This window comes from Sus scrofa, chromosome 15, assembly GCF_054392235.1.
Source record: "Sus scrofa isolate SSC_HxYL_T2T_F1_AM1 chromosome 15, Sscrofa_HxYL_maternal_Yorkshire_Landrace_v2.0, whole genome shotgun sequence".
NCBI classification, from domain to species: domain Eukaryota; kingdom Metazoa; phylum Chordata; class Mammalia; order Artiodactyla; family Suidae; genus Sus; species Sus scrofa.
In genome coordinates this window covers 70,112,803-70,125,841 of record NC_139397.1, presented here as the reverse complement: position 1 = coordinate 70,125,841, position 13,039 = coordinate 70,112,803, and the positions used below count along the sequence as shown (strand labels likewise).

Below are 13,039 nucleotides of genomic sequence, written 5' to 3'. Positions count from 1 at the left end.
CCCGTAATAGAAATTTTGACAGTAGCTCTTTTCCCAAAGGACAGTGAAGAGGCTGCCTACTCTAAGGGAAAATAAGCTCTTCTGGGGAGAAAATCTGCTCTCTGCCCTGCAGTGCGGGGCACGATCAACATTTTCAGGAGCTTGGCTTAGCATTTTGCATCCTGTGGCTACAGACTTGTTCACAGCGGGCTGTCAGCCCACCTCATATGTGTGGGATGATCCAGGTAATTCCTCGGAGGACAGCATCCTTCCATCCTGTGGTCCTGGACTGATGCTAGAAGGCTCTCCAACCTCTCAGTCCTTTACCATGTACAGCCAACCCTGGAATCTACAAATGAAGCCTCTGTGCTCAGAGCCCTGGCTGAATTGAGACCTTTAGTCCAGATAACTCCTAAGATTCTTCCTTTGTTTTCTATTGCTTATGGTCTGCTACTTAATTACTGTCTGTACCTTTTAGATAGTGATTTGAATGCAGTGAAACAGGTGCCATAATTTACTCCTCCAATGGCCCTGCTTTTCTGTAATGATGAAGAGATCCACTATATTCCTCCTTAATCATATTACCTTAAATTTGTGGGCTGCCTCCAGAAAAAAGGAGAAAGATATAAAGATGCAGCATGGCTGTTGTTCATTTTTATCATAGCCCATTCTCGCCCATTTAATTACTGGATTTCAGGAAATCAAGACCATTTAATTGTGTCAAGGGCACAGTAGGAAAACTACAAAGAGGCCCTAATGACTCAGGGGGAAGAAGCAAGTCCAGATGTAACAAAGGATGATTCTAGAAGCTTTGCCTTAGTTAAGTATAATGTGCTACAAACCCAAAAGGAAGGGCTAATGAAAAAAAGCAACACAGACATAATTAAAGCCACAATTAGCTGATAGAGGAAAGGAGAGATAAAAAAAATATTGAAAACACTGATAAAATGCAGTTACATTTACCCGTGAAATACAGTCATGACTAGAAACACACACCTTTGTCCTCAGAGTCACAGAATAACATCTGTGGCTCCAAGAAGATTCCTGCCATCCAGTTATCCATCACTGACCCAGAATCAGTCATGGTGGAGGTATGAAGGGACTGACACAAGAGGCCTGGAGTGGGGGCACCATTCTAAATATAACAGACACCCCAGGAGGTTCTGATTCTGGTAGGTAATAGAGCACGCTTTGAGGAACTCTGGAGTAGATGGCTCCAGGATTTTTCAGCTGTATGTAAAATACACACAATCTCTAAACATTCGGGTCTTTGTGTATCTTACACATTCCTAGCCTCTGTGTACACAAGCTGGGAGAGACTATACACCAGCTGTCTCTCCAAAGTGTATATAGATTCCACATGTACCTCATTTATAATAGAACAACTGAATTCTGTAAGTTTTTGGTAAAATCAAATATACACAGTGTGTGAATTTGAGTATTTTCTTTCCTTACTTGGCCCAAGAGCAGAATTACATTTCTAAAGGATGACCAGAATCACAAACAAAACCCCACATCTCTGAGAAGTAAATACAGAAGCATCTGTGTATGCGACTTCAGGGACCATTCCAAACAAACAAATGTGGGCATCTCTGTTCTTTTCTTTTTTTCTTTTCTTTTCTTTATTTATTTTTTTTTTTTTTTAGGACGTCGCCCACAGCATATAGAAGTTCCCAGGCTAGGCGTTGAATTGGAGCTACAGCTGCCGGCCTACACCACAGCAACACTGGATCCAAGCCATGTCTTCGACCTACACCACAGCTCATGGCAACACTTCCACCACAACTCATGGCAACGCTAGATCCCCGACCTCATGGGTGCTAGTCAGATTTGTTTTTACTGCTCCACAATGGGAACGCCTCGTCTTTGCTATTCTGATGGCTTCTCTTTCCTTTCAGCCTCAACCCTGGGGTTTAACCTCCAAAGTCAGATGGCTTATGGAGGCTCTGGCACTAGGGAGTTATTATTGCCCAACCCAAATAGAAATGACCTTTTTTTCTCCTCTGTTAATCGTTCACCTCCAGGGATAGCAAATAGGCTTCTACTCATGAGCTGATTAGGAGCACTTTGCAGAGGCTGAGCAAAGAAGGATTCTGAGGCTCTATACGGGTTCAAATGACCTGAGCCCCTATAGGGTAGGATGGGATTGCGATTGTAGTCCAGCTCTGGCTTTTCTCTTTCAAAGACCTACTCTTTGTATGTGTCATTTTAGAACAGGACAAGAACTTAGAGATTTGATAGCTAAGGGGTAGAACTTTAATCTCCTGACTCCAAATTCCATGTTCTTCCCAATAACCCAGTTTACAAAACATTGTCCATGAGGGTGAGGTGGGACTGTTGGAGGCTGCTTAATGTCATTCCCCGAGTCCCCTTTTTCAGGATGGCCTGTTCATCTTTGTAGCAAAGGCCTTTTCTGTCTAATCCAGACAAGCTCTGCTAACAGTAGTGATTTGAGGTTGAATATGAGAAAATAGTCATCTCAAACTAGGTTACTGGAGATCCCTGGGAATCCCCAGTGTCCTTATTTCCAAGCGCAAATTCCAAGACTTTGGTAGCTCATCAATGATGCCCTGCATTTGTTGGATTTACCCCACTTCCTTTTATTTTTTCCCTGCTTTATTGGAATATATTTGACAAATAGAATTGCATATATTTGAAATGAATAACATGATGATTTGATTTTTTATACATAGCAAAATATCACCATCATCAAGTTACTGTATCCATCACTTCATAGTGACCTTTTTGTGCATGTGCGGTAGATTTACTCTTAGCAAATTTCAACTATACTGTACAGTATTATTAACTGTAATTATTGTGCTAGATATTCGCTCTTCAGGAGATTTTCATCTAATGTCTGGAAGTTTGTACCCTTGATCTATGTCTCCCCATTTCTCTCACTCCTCAGTACCCCCAGGCAATCACCACTCCACTCTCTGGTTCTTTGCACTGAAGTTTTATCTCTCTCTTTTTTAAGATTCCACATACTAATGATATCACACAGTGTTTGCCTTTCTCTGTTTTGCTCATTTCACTTATAAAAAATCCTTCTAGATTCGTTCATGTGTCACAAATGGTAAAATTTTCTTCTTTTTTAAGGCTGAATAATATTCTGGTGTGTGTGTGTGTGTGTGTGTGTGTGTGTGTGTGTGTGTACATTTTCTTGATCCACTCATCCATAGACAGATACTTTTATCTTGGCCATTGTAAATAAGAGTGCAGTGAACATGAGAGTGCAGGTATATCTTCAAGATAGTGGTTTTTGTTTTCTTTGGATTTATATCCAGAAGTGGGGCTGCTGAATCATATGAAAATTTTATTTTTAACTTTTTGTGGAAACTACATACTGTTTTCCTTGGTGGCTGTAACAGTTTACATTCCTACCAACAATGTACTAGGATTCCTTTTTCTCTACAGCCTTGCTACAAATTTATTATCTCTTGTATTTTTGATAATAGCCATCCAGACAGATGTGAGATGATATCTCATTGTGGTTTTGATTTGCATTTCCTGATGATTAGTGATGTTGAACACTTTTTCAGGTACCTATTGACCATTTGTGTATCTTCTTTGGAAAAATGTCTACTCAAGACCTTTGCCCATTTTTCAATTAGATTAATTTTTTTTTTGCTATTGAGTTGAATGCATTCCTTTTGTATTTCAGATATTGATGTGATCACTTAACAGATATTTGGTTTGCAAATATTTTCTCCCATTCTGTAAATTGCCTTTTTATTTCAATGGTTTCCTTAGCTGTCCATATTTTTACTTTAAGATAGTCGCATTTGCTTTGGGTGTTTTTGTGTGTATGTGTATGTAATTTCCTGGGCCAGGGACTGAACTCAAGCCATGGTGGTGACAAGGCTAAATCCTTAACCACTAGGCCATCAGGGAACTCCTCATTTGTTAATTTTTTCTTTTGTTGCCTATACTTTGGGTATCGTATTCAAAAAATCATTGCCAGGACCAATGTCAAGGAGCTTTTTTCTTATGTTTTCTTCTAGGCATTTTATGAGGTCTTTTTTTCAGATCTTATATTTATGTCTGGATTCTATTTCAAGTTCATTTTTGTGAATAATGTAAATGACATTCTAAAGACGTTGGTAGCTTATCAGAGGTTCCTGCTTTAGTTGGAGTCTTCCAGTTCCTAACCCAATGTATAGATTTGTCAGGTTTGCTGATTCTAAAGCTTGTGAACTGACATAAAGTGAAGAGACTTTACCTTCTGTGAAGTGTATGTTTCTTCCTCCATTTGGGAGGCATCCCAGTGGACACAGTTTCTTCTAGCATTCTTGCTGTACACTATTATGATTTCATTAGCTTTATTTACTTTTTGACAGGGGGTGGGGAAGGAGTGGAAAGAGAGATGGAATTGGATGTAAATATTATGCATACCCAGCATATAACCTCTTTGATATCAGAGAGGCTGATTTAGTGATCAGAATCTAGATGATAGGAGGAAGGGTAGCATGAAGACAGAAGGGAAGCTGGTTATAAGTGGATGAAGTGGAAATAAGCCATGATTTTCTGGGTAGTAATATACTGTTCTCATAGCATTTCTGTTGTACCATCTTATTGTAAAGAAGAATCCATAAAAAGATGATGTTCAAAGTTTTTAATTTAGTAAATCTCATCTAAGACCAAATATATCTGACTGTAGCCTGACTTTTTAAAATGCAAACACTGAGCTCTGATTTATTAATTTTTATGTTATGAATATTTAAACAAGCCTGTCCCAGTGGAATCATTTTACACAGAGCAAATGCACTTACATTTTTAATGAAATGAGTAGTCAACCATTAAAAATAAAATATTGATATGAATTGTTACACTAATTGATTGGAGAAGAAAGTTATTCTGCAAGCAATCAGAGATTTAAGAAAAATGAATAGAAATCAAACGACCTAATTATTGTTGGCCCTTGGCCTTAAGGAAGGCTCTGTCCAATATATCTCTTTTCTTTATGAACAACCACTTTTCAAAATGTCTAAAGATAATTATCATTGCAAATCAAGCCTCAGGTAGGAAATCTGAGTCCAAAAGTAAAATGATCTTCAGCAGTGGTACTTAAATGCTTAATTCCTGCTACAGAAGATGGGAATGGAGAATTGAGGTAAGTTTCTTTGTAACTCAGGCCCCAAACTTGCTTTTTCCTAGATTCCATATAAAGCACAACAACTCAAACTGAAGATGTCTCCCCTGAATTTCAAGACACCTGTGCTCTTATCAAGATGTGAACAACTATGTGACTTTCAAAATTACTAAAGACCCTTTGAAGTCTTTTATTTTAAGTGGAAGAATTGTGGTTTAAAGCAAACCCTGGCATTCCTTCTTCTAAGTATGGTTTTCTATGTTTAATCGTCTTAAAGTGAGGCATACCTTTCTTTGAGTTGAAGGTTTAGGCTTAACTAATGAAGACTGCTTAATTCTCAAATTCCTTTTAGCAGCTGAGCCTATAATAGGACAAGCACAGATTTCCCTGCCACCTCACATTTTTTGTGGGCCAATGAGTTCTTAATTTCTGTTAAGAGTGAGTTGATAAACAGAAAATGCAAAAAGAGCTATAATCCATTCAAGATAAGATTGGGTATAGATTTCTGGCTGAATCACTCTTATATAGCTATTTGATGAGCAAGATATGTATTGAGTCAACAAAACAAGAGACAGCATAGCACAGTAGGTGCCAAGGGCTCAAAGAACAAGAAAAAAATGGAGGAAATGAATTGTTGGCATTTTGTAGATGGGATATGTCTCAAGGAATGAGAGAATTGAGGAGACTGGGAAGAAAATGGTTAAAGTGATGCTCTAGAGAGGGGAAGCCAAGGGGGTGGGGAGGATGTGAGGACAAGCCAGGGGAAGCAGAAACAGTGAACCCAGTGAAGAAGCAAAGCTCAAGAACTCAGCAATTAGTGTCATTTAGTGCAGTGTGGTTTCCAAGGGGGAGGGGAAGGGAGTGGGATGGACTGGGATTGTGGGGTTAATAGATGCAAACTATTGCATTTGGAGTGAATAAGCAATGAGATCCTGCTGTATAACACAGGGAACTACATCTAGTTATTTGTGATGGAACATGATGGAGGATAATGTAAGAAAAAGAATATACATATGTAGGACTGGGTCACTTTGCTGTATAGTAGAAATTGAGAGAATACTGTAAGTCAACTATAATGGAAAAAATAAAATCATTTTTAAAAAAAAGAAAAAAGAAAAATACCAAGATTAGAGGATCCCAATTTCATCTCTTGGAACGTGAAGAATGCCGGTAGCAATGAACGAATTATTTATTAAGTGACTTTTATGTACCTAGCCATCTGCTAAGTGCTCTGAAGAGTCTAAAAGAAGATAAGAAACCCCCCTGGGAAGGGGTTTAGAGTCTGAGAGAGGTGATAAGCCAGGCAAACACAAAACCACAGGAGTAAAACAGAGGAAACTGTACTGGGGAGCCTAAAAGTCCCCAGAAAACTTCAGGAAGAGGGGGATCTGCCTAAGCTTGGCGGAGCTGAGACAGGCAGAGAGGAGGGGAGTGACCTGAAACTGAAATGAACACAAGGGGAAGGTGGCTGCAAAGGACTGCAGAGAGCTCTGAGGACCTCAGTCCTTACTCCACGGCAACCTGGGCAGTGACCATCTCTGGAGTTGAAAAGGCTTAAGTGTTGGGGCTGGATCTGAGTTGAGCCGAAAAGGCAGGAGACACACCTGAGCTCTCAGCACATTCCTGGACATGGTAACATTCATTCAGTGAGAGCACTCAATGGACAGCAGGGCACGTACTAATACACCCTGCCTTAGGCATTGGGGTTCCAAAGACAAAAAACATGGATTCCCATTGTAACCATGGGAGAAAAACATAAATAATGATTGTGGCATGGCAATCTATTTAAGATAGCTTTTGCTACCAAATGGGATGCCAATGTGATATTACATTTTCCTTCACACTATCTTCTTAGAAGAACAATCACATGTTTGTATTAGGGTTCGACCCTCTAGGTTTCTGAAGCCTGCAGAAATAATCCCCACTTTGGAAGGATCTGACTCACTCTGTGTTATGCTGGAGTTGCCAGAGAAGGAGGACCTTCTGTACTCATAAGCCATGTGAGTCACATATCCTGACATGGTAGTAAACGTGGGCATCTGGATAACTCAGCCAGGGCCAAGGTTGAGGAATGTGCTTGGGAAGGAGGGGAAGGCTTCACCCAGGAAGAACTGACATTTGGGCTGGATTTCAAAGGAGGAAGAGGAAGCTGCCAGCAGCTCTAGCAGGGCCAGGGTGAAATCCCTGTTTGAAGAGAATGAGGTACAATGGATTATACTTGACAGGGGGCCCATGAGGGTCTGTGACAGGAGGTGAGCATGGGAAGGCAGGCTCTGGACAAGCTTAGAGGGATCTTCAGCACTAAGCAGGAGAGTTCAGACCTCATTCTTTTGGACAGCGGTGTTAGTCATGACTTTTCCATCTTGCTTGAATAAGAAGATATGGTTGTAAACACCTAATACTGGCAATTGGCTTTGGACCTTGGTTTGTAAAACAATGATAACTTTGCCTAAACTTCTATAAGGAATCTGTCTTCATTCAGCTATTTCCTGAATTAGGTGGCAATGAAAGCATAAGCTCAAAACCACAATTCGATCATGCAGTTTTTGTCCAGGGACCCCAGTGTCCCCTGCTGCACTAGGAGTAACACTAGTTTGGGGACAGCAAACTTAGTGGTTCTCACAATGATAGTTCCAGAGTGTGTATGTATTATATACACCGTGGATATACACATATCCACAGTTCCTGACTCATAGCTCCACAAACTCTTGGAATTTTGTGCCGACACAACTGGATTTATGTGAACCAAGCTGAATCTTGGATTCCATCCCAGGGTGGGGGCTGCTCACCAGGAGAACCAACCACACCTTTAGAGGGTTGGAATCAGTCCCATTCCTGATTTCCGTGGGCTGGAGTTTGAATCAGTTGTCATTGGCCAATGATTTAGTCAATCATGACTATGTAATGAAGCCTCTGTAAAACCCCCAAAGGACAGTTTGGGGGCTTTTTCTTTGAAGAGCTTCTGCAGTGGGGAGCCAGAACACTTCTGTGGGCCTCTGTGCTGGGCCCCACGTGTCATGAGAATAGGAGCTCCTGGGTTCAGAACCTTACCCTATGCATCTCTTCATCTGACTGTTGATTCATACCCCTTAATATTCTCTTAAAATAGTGAATCCAAGGGTTTTCCTGAATTCTGTGAGCCAAGCTAGCAGATTAGTCAAACACAAGGAGTAGGTTGTGGGAACCTCTGATTTACATTCTGTAGGTCAGAAGTACAGGTAACAGCCTGGATGAGTAATGGGCATCCTGAGTGAGAGGAGATCATCAGAGTCTCCAGTCTGTAGTCAGTTGGTCAGAAGCACAGGTAGCAACCTGGATTTGCGACGGGCATCTGAAGTGGAGGGTGTCCTGTGGGACTGAGACTTTTGCCTGCAAAATCTGATTCTACCTCTGGGTAGATAATGTCAGGATTGGGCTGAATTCTCAGATACCCTGCTGGTGTCTGAAAATTGCTTGTTGGAGATGGGAAGCCTTCACATAAGATGAATTTGGATATTTGGGATCCCTTTTTCATTTCATCCCATCAACCCTCTCATTTTATAGGTGCAGCAAGGCCAAGAAGAAGGAGTGATTGTCGAGAACACAGAGTGAGTGATCCAGACTCCCAGCCAGTCCAGTTTGTTTCCACTGTCCAGCGCTGCCTCCCAAGCTCTGAAATAAGTGTCTGGGTGCTTTAAATAGACATCTGCAATTTATTATTATAGTGGAAACTGTGAGTCTCCACTGTTTTTCTACGTGATCCCAGCAACAAGCCCAGTGCCAGTGGAAATCACACTCCTGACTGTCAGCCAATGTATTTCTGAGAAGGTTAGATCCTGGATGCCCCAGACCAGAATGGTAACAACTCCAGAAGCTGGTAGAGTGTCTGACCAAGATCTGTGGTGAGAATCTTCACTTTTGGTATTTATGAAGGTGAGAGGGTAAAGAGTGTCCAATGAATGTGCCATTTTCAGAAAATGGATTTGGTGTCCTGGTGGAGTGGGAATATTCTTAGCCTACTTTGTGGAAATTGCCTAGCTCTTTCCTAGCCCTGGGGACAAACTACAAGGAGATGGCTGTCCTTGGAAGTAGACCAGTGAGGAAAGGTTGGGGTCCACGGAGATAGTGAGGAGCCCCAATAGGCAAAACAAACCTCTAGACACAATGTGGAAAATCCTGTTAGGACAGAAACATTGGATGTGGCAAACATGGGGAAATGGGCTGGGGATGCCTTCTAGTTGGTGGCAAAGGAAAATGCCCTTTGATTGGGAGAAATGCGGACCTATCTTTCTCCTTCCAGGGAAGTAGAGGTGCCTTAAGCTTTCTAAGCTGGGGACACACACAGGACAGGTGGTCTCAATGTCAGACTCTTGCAGCTTTCTGCACTGAACCCTGCCCTGCCCTGTTTGGCCCTTGGATGTGCCCACTTCATTCTGGTTCACTTGGTACCTGGGATCCCAAAGCAATAGTGGCAATGCCCTGACACAATGTCTTGGTGGAGACCGAAAGTATAAACTAAGGGATGGGGAAGAGCCTCTCCCAAAGTTTAAGGTAGAGTGACCTAATAGTGACAATAGAGGTCATCAGTGTTTCCAGCTGCCACAAGGAAAATCTGCCAGTTTCCCTATGTTTTGTTTGAGGAAGGGAAAGGAACAGAGTGCTCAGGATTGCTGTAGTTATGCTAGAAAGTACTTACCATACCACCTAACAAAGATTTATAAGAATTGATTAGAGTAAAAACAATTAGTTTAGTAAGTATTACATGGCACATATCATAAAGGCTACATGTTGGAGGATCTGGGGTAGTATAATAAAAGTCAACATTTCTGCCTTTGTGGGGCTTTCAATACAAGGAAAGACAGAGAGTGAATCATTATTTTTAAGTGCAGTGGGTAGCAAGACGGGGAAGCACAAGACACTCTGGGGTCACATTGACCCATATACTATATGTGAATTTATGGGAGGATCTAGATTAAATGAGATATTTTGTGTAAAGATTTTAGCATGGCCTGTAGCACATAGTAAGTGCTCAATACATTGTTGCTGTTATTTTTGTTATTATTAATGGCCTGGAGATAGTGCTTCAAGGGGGCAACACCCTTCTTTGGACATGTGACTTGGGAAGAAAATTCTCTGACTCACCTGATATTTATTTATTCCTTTGTTCATTTCACATACTTTTGGTAAAAGCTAATATGTTTAAGGGACTGAACTCAGTGGTAAAGGTACAAAAATACAAAGTCCCTACCCTGAAGAAGTTCTGATTCTAATAGCGAAGAAGGACATAAACAAATCATGGCAAAATGATCTGGGAAGAAATATATTATTTAACACAAAGACCAGTGAGTTCAAGTCTGTCTCTCAGGGTCCAAGAAAATTTCATTGAATAAGGGAGCTGAGTATAGAAGATTGTTCTCCAGGGTCCCTAGTTTTATTACTAGTTCTTTTCTGGGTGTGGGGAGCTAGGCAAGGTGACTTTTGTTTTTGTGTTCCTCTTTCCATATTTGATCTCTCTATTCGATGCACTGCCAGGAAAAAAAAAAGCTGGAAAGAGTACACTGCCAGCCTTTAGCTACAGAATTTTTGATCAGTCTCAGAAAAGGCACTTTCTTTCTTTCTTTCTTTTTTTTTTTTTTTGCTTTTTAGGGCCACATTTGTAGCATATGGAGGTTCCCAGGCTAGGGGACAAATCAGAGCTACAGCGCCGGCCTCATCCACAGCAACATGGGATCTGAACCATATCTGCAATCTACACCACAGCTCATGGCAACGCTGGATCCTTACCCACTGAGCAAGGCCAGGGATCAAACCCGCAATCTCATGGTTCCTAGTAGGATTAGTTTCGGCTGTGCCACAATGGGAAGTCCTTTTTTTCTGTCTTTTTTTTTTTTTAGGGCCACACCCATGTCATATGGAGTTTTCCTAGGCTAGGTGTTGAATCAGCGTTAGCCACTTTCCTCCAACCACAGCCACAGCAATGCCAGATCTGAGCCACTCTGTGGCCTACACCACACCTCACGGCAACGCCGGATCCTTAAGCCACTGAGTGAGGCCAGGGATCGAACCTGCATCCTCAAGAATACTAGTCAGATTCAGTATTCCACTGAGCCATGATGGGAACTCCTAGTCATGTTTCTTATAGAGAAAGTCACTTCCAAAGTAATCATAAAATGGTCCATCTCCACAAGGACTAGGACTCAAAACAAAATGTGATTTTATTAAAGTCTTAAAAAATCTTATCTGTGTGTTAAGAAAGGTCAGTGATTCCTGCCTCCAGATCCCCATGACAATCATCAAATGTCTGCAAGAGGCCATTTTCCAGGCTGTCACCCTCAGGCCATCTCTGCACTCTCACTGCCCAGGCACCTCAACATCATGGTGACACCAATTGTCTAAGATGTCTCACAAAGGGGAGAAGGAAAAAAGAATGAGCACTTAGAGCAAGCTCCAAAGTCCTCCTGAGAGAAGGAATGTGATGGTTTTGTCCCTCTGAACCTGTCTGTGGCTGAGGGATGAAGCCCTCCCCCTCCACCCCCATTCCACCAGCCTCTTCTCTGCTAGGAGCCTGGGCCAAGTCAGGAGGAAAGGCCAGACTCCACGCATGGACTGATGGCCCAGAGATACACAGAGCCATGTGATGCTCCAATCGGGTGCTTGTGAGGACCCCTTATGAGAAAATCAGCAGGGCTGAGACTGTCAGGCCTTCGCCCTTGGAGCACTCTCTCATCTCTGACCCTGGGGGCCACCCCACACGGCAGAAGGCAAAATTTGTTCCTGCTTAACTCTTGCTGGTGCAGCAATCCATTGGCAAAGAGCCCAGCTTGTCTTTTCTAATTCATGTTCAAAACAATTCATGCTCATGAGCAAGCAAGCAAACACAACTCTAGCAAAAAATAGGAAAAAGAGAACGAACTTGTTCCTAAAAGGAAGAAGGATGGAAAAGCTCTCCTTGTGCTGTCTCCCTTCCACTCCAGGACCTGTACATTCAGGGAAACAGCAAAAAGGAAGAGAAATGGGCAATGTTTGGGGGCATGTTTTATCAGATCACAAGAAGACTCCGGAGCCTGACCCAATTGTGAAACATGAATTTCATAAACAACAAATCTGAGTTTTCATATGCCCACACGCCTACCCGGAGAAAGAAGAATCCAAAAGACTCTGCTCGAAGAAGATTGTCCTTGCAAAGAATGTTTAGAGGATGCAATGTCTCCACTATAAAATGCTCAGAAAAATCAGAAGCAGGAAAAGTAGAGAAGGAGGGAAGAATCCTTGGTAAAAATTGCCTATTCTGACTGTTTCCTTTTTCAGCAAAGTTCTGGTTTGTGGCTGAAAAGTAACGAGCTTTCCCCTCTAACTATTTGTTTCCACCTTTGGCTTAATGGATCCCTGAGGAGTGAAGAATCAGAGATTAAAGCAGAGGCGACCTCCCTCTGGAAATTCAACAGAGCAGGAAAAGCTAGTAAATTCAGGAAGGATTTTCATCAAGATGTTAATAGGGGTTACCCCCACATTGCAGGGTTTTATGGAGTTTCCTTTGCTTTGCATATTTTTCTGGATTGTTCAAAATTTTTCTTTATAATAAAACTGAACTGTGTTATAATCAGGAATGAAATAAAATATGCAGATGACTGTGCCTTTGTCCTCTTTCCAGAGATCCCAGTTAAATAAAAACATGGCGGGTAAGCTCAACAGTCAAGATAATTGGAGGAGACAGTGGAGGAGAGACCCCAATCTATTTTCAGAACAAGTAAAGAAAATAAAAGCCCATCGATGGATAATCAGGTCCTGGAAACAATATTCCAGAATGGTAGAGGGTGGAGGGGTGGGGTTGAAGAGACAATTTTAATTAACTGCAGATGCACTGGCCAGTTGGTGGCACAAACGCTCTCCTCGCCCACCCCTGCGTTTGGAGCCTTGGCAGCCAAATTCCAGGCAAAAATCAGAGCTCTTTTTTCTATAGTCATTGACTTTCTCTTTTAGAATTAGGAC

The 13,039-nt window shown here is 41.8% G+C and overlaps 1 long non-coding RNA gene across 2 annotated transcripts in view; it reads left to right on the top strand.

Annotated features, from left to right (window-relative positions):
* Nucleotides 1-12,679, top strand: part of LOC146395901 (uncharacterized) — a 45,853-nt gene extending 33,174 nt beyond the window's left edge. For both annotated transcript variants that reach the window (XR_014829981.1, XR_014829980.1), the window contains 2 exons: nucleotides 8,615-8,952; nucleotides 11,303-12,679. This is a non-coding gene — a long non-coding RNA (uncharacterized LOC146395901). The remainder of the gene's footprint in view (nucleotides 1-8,614; nucleotides 8,953-11,302) is intronic.
* The last annotated feature ends 360 nt before the right edge of the window (nucleotides 12,680-13,039 follow it).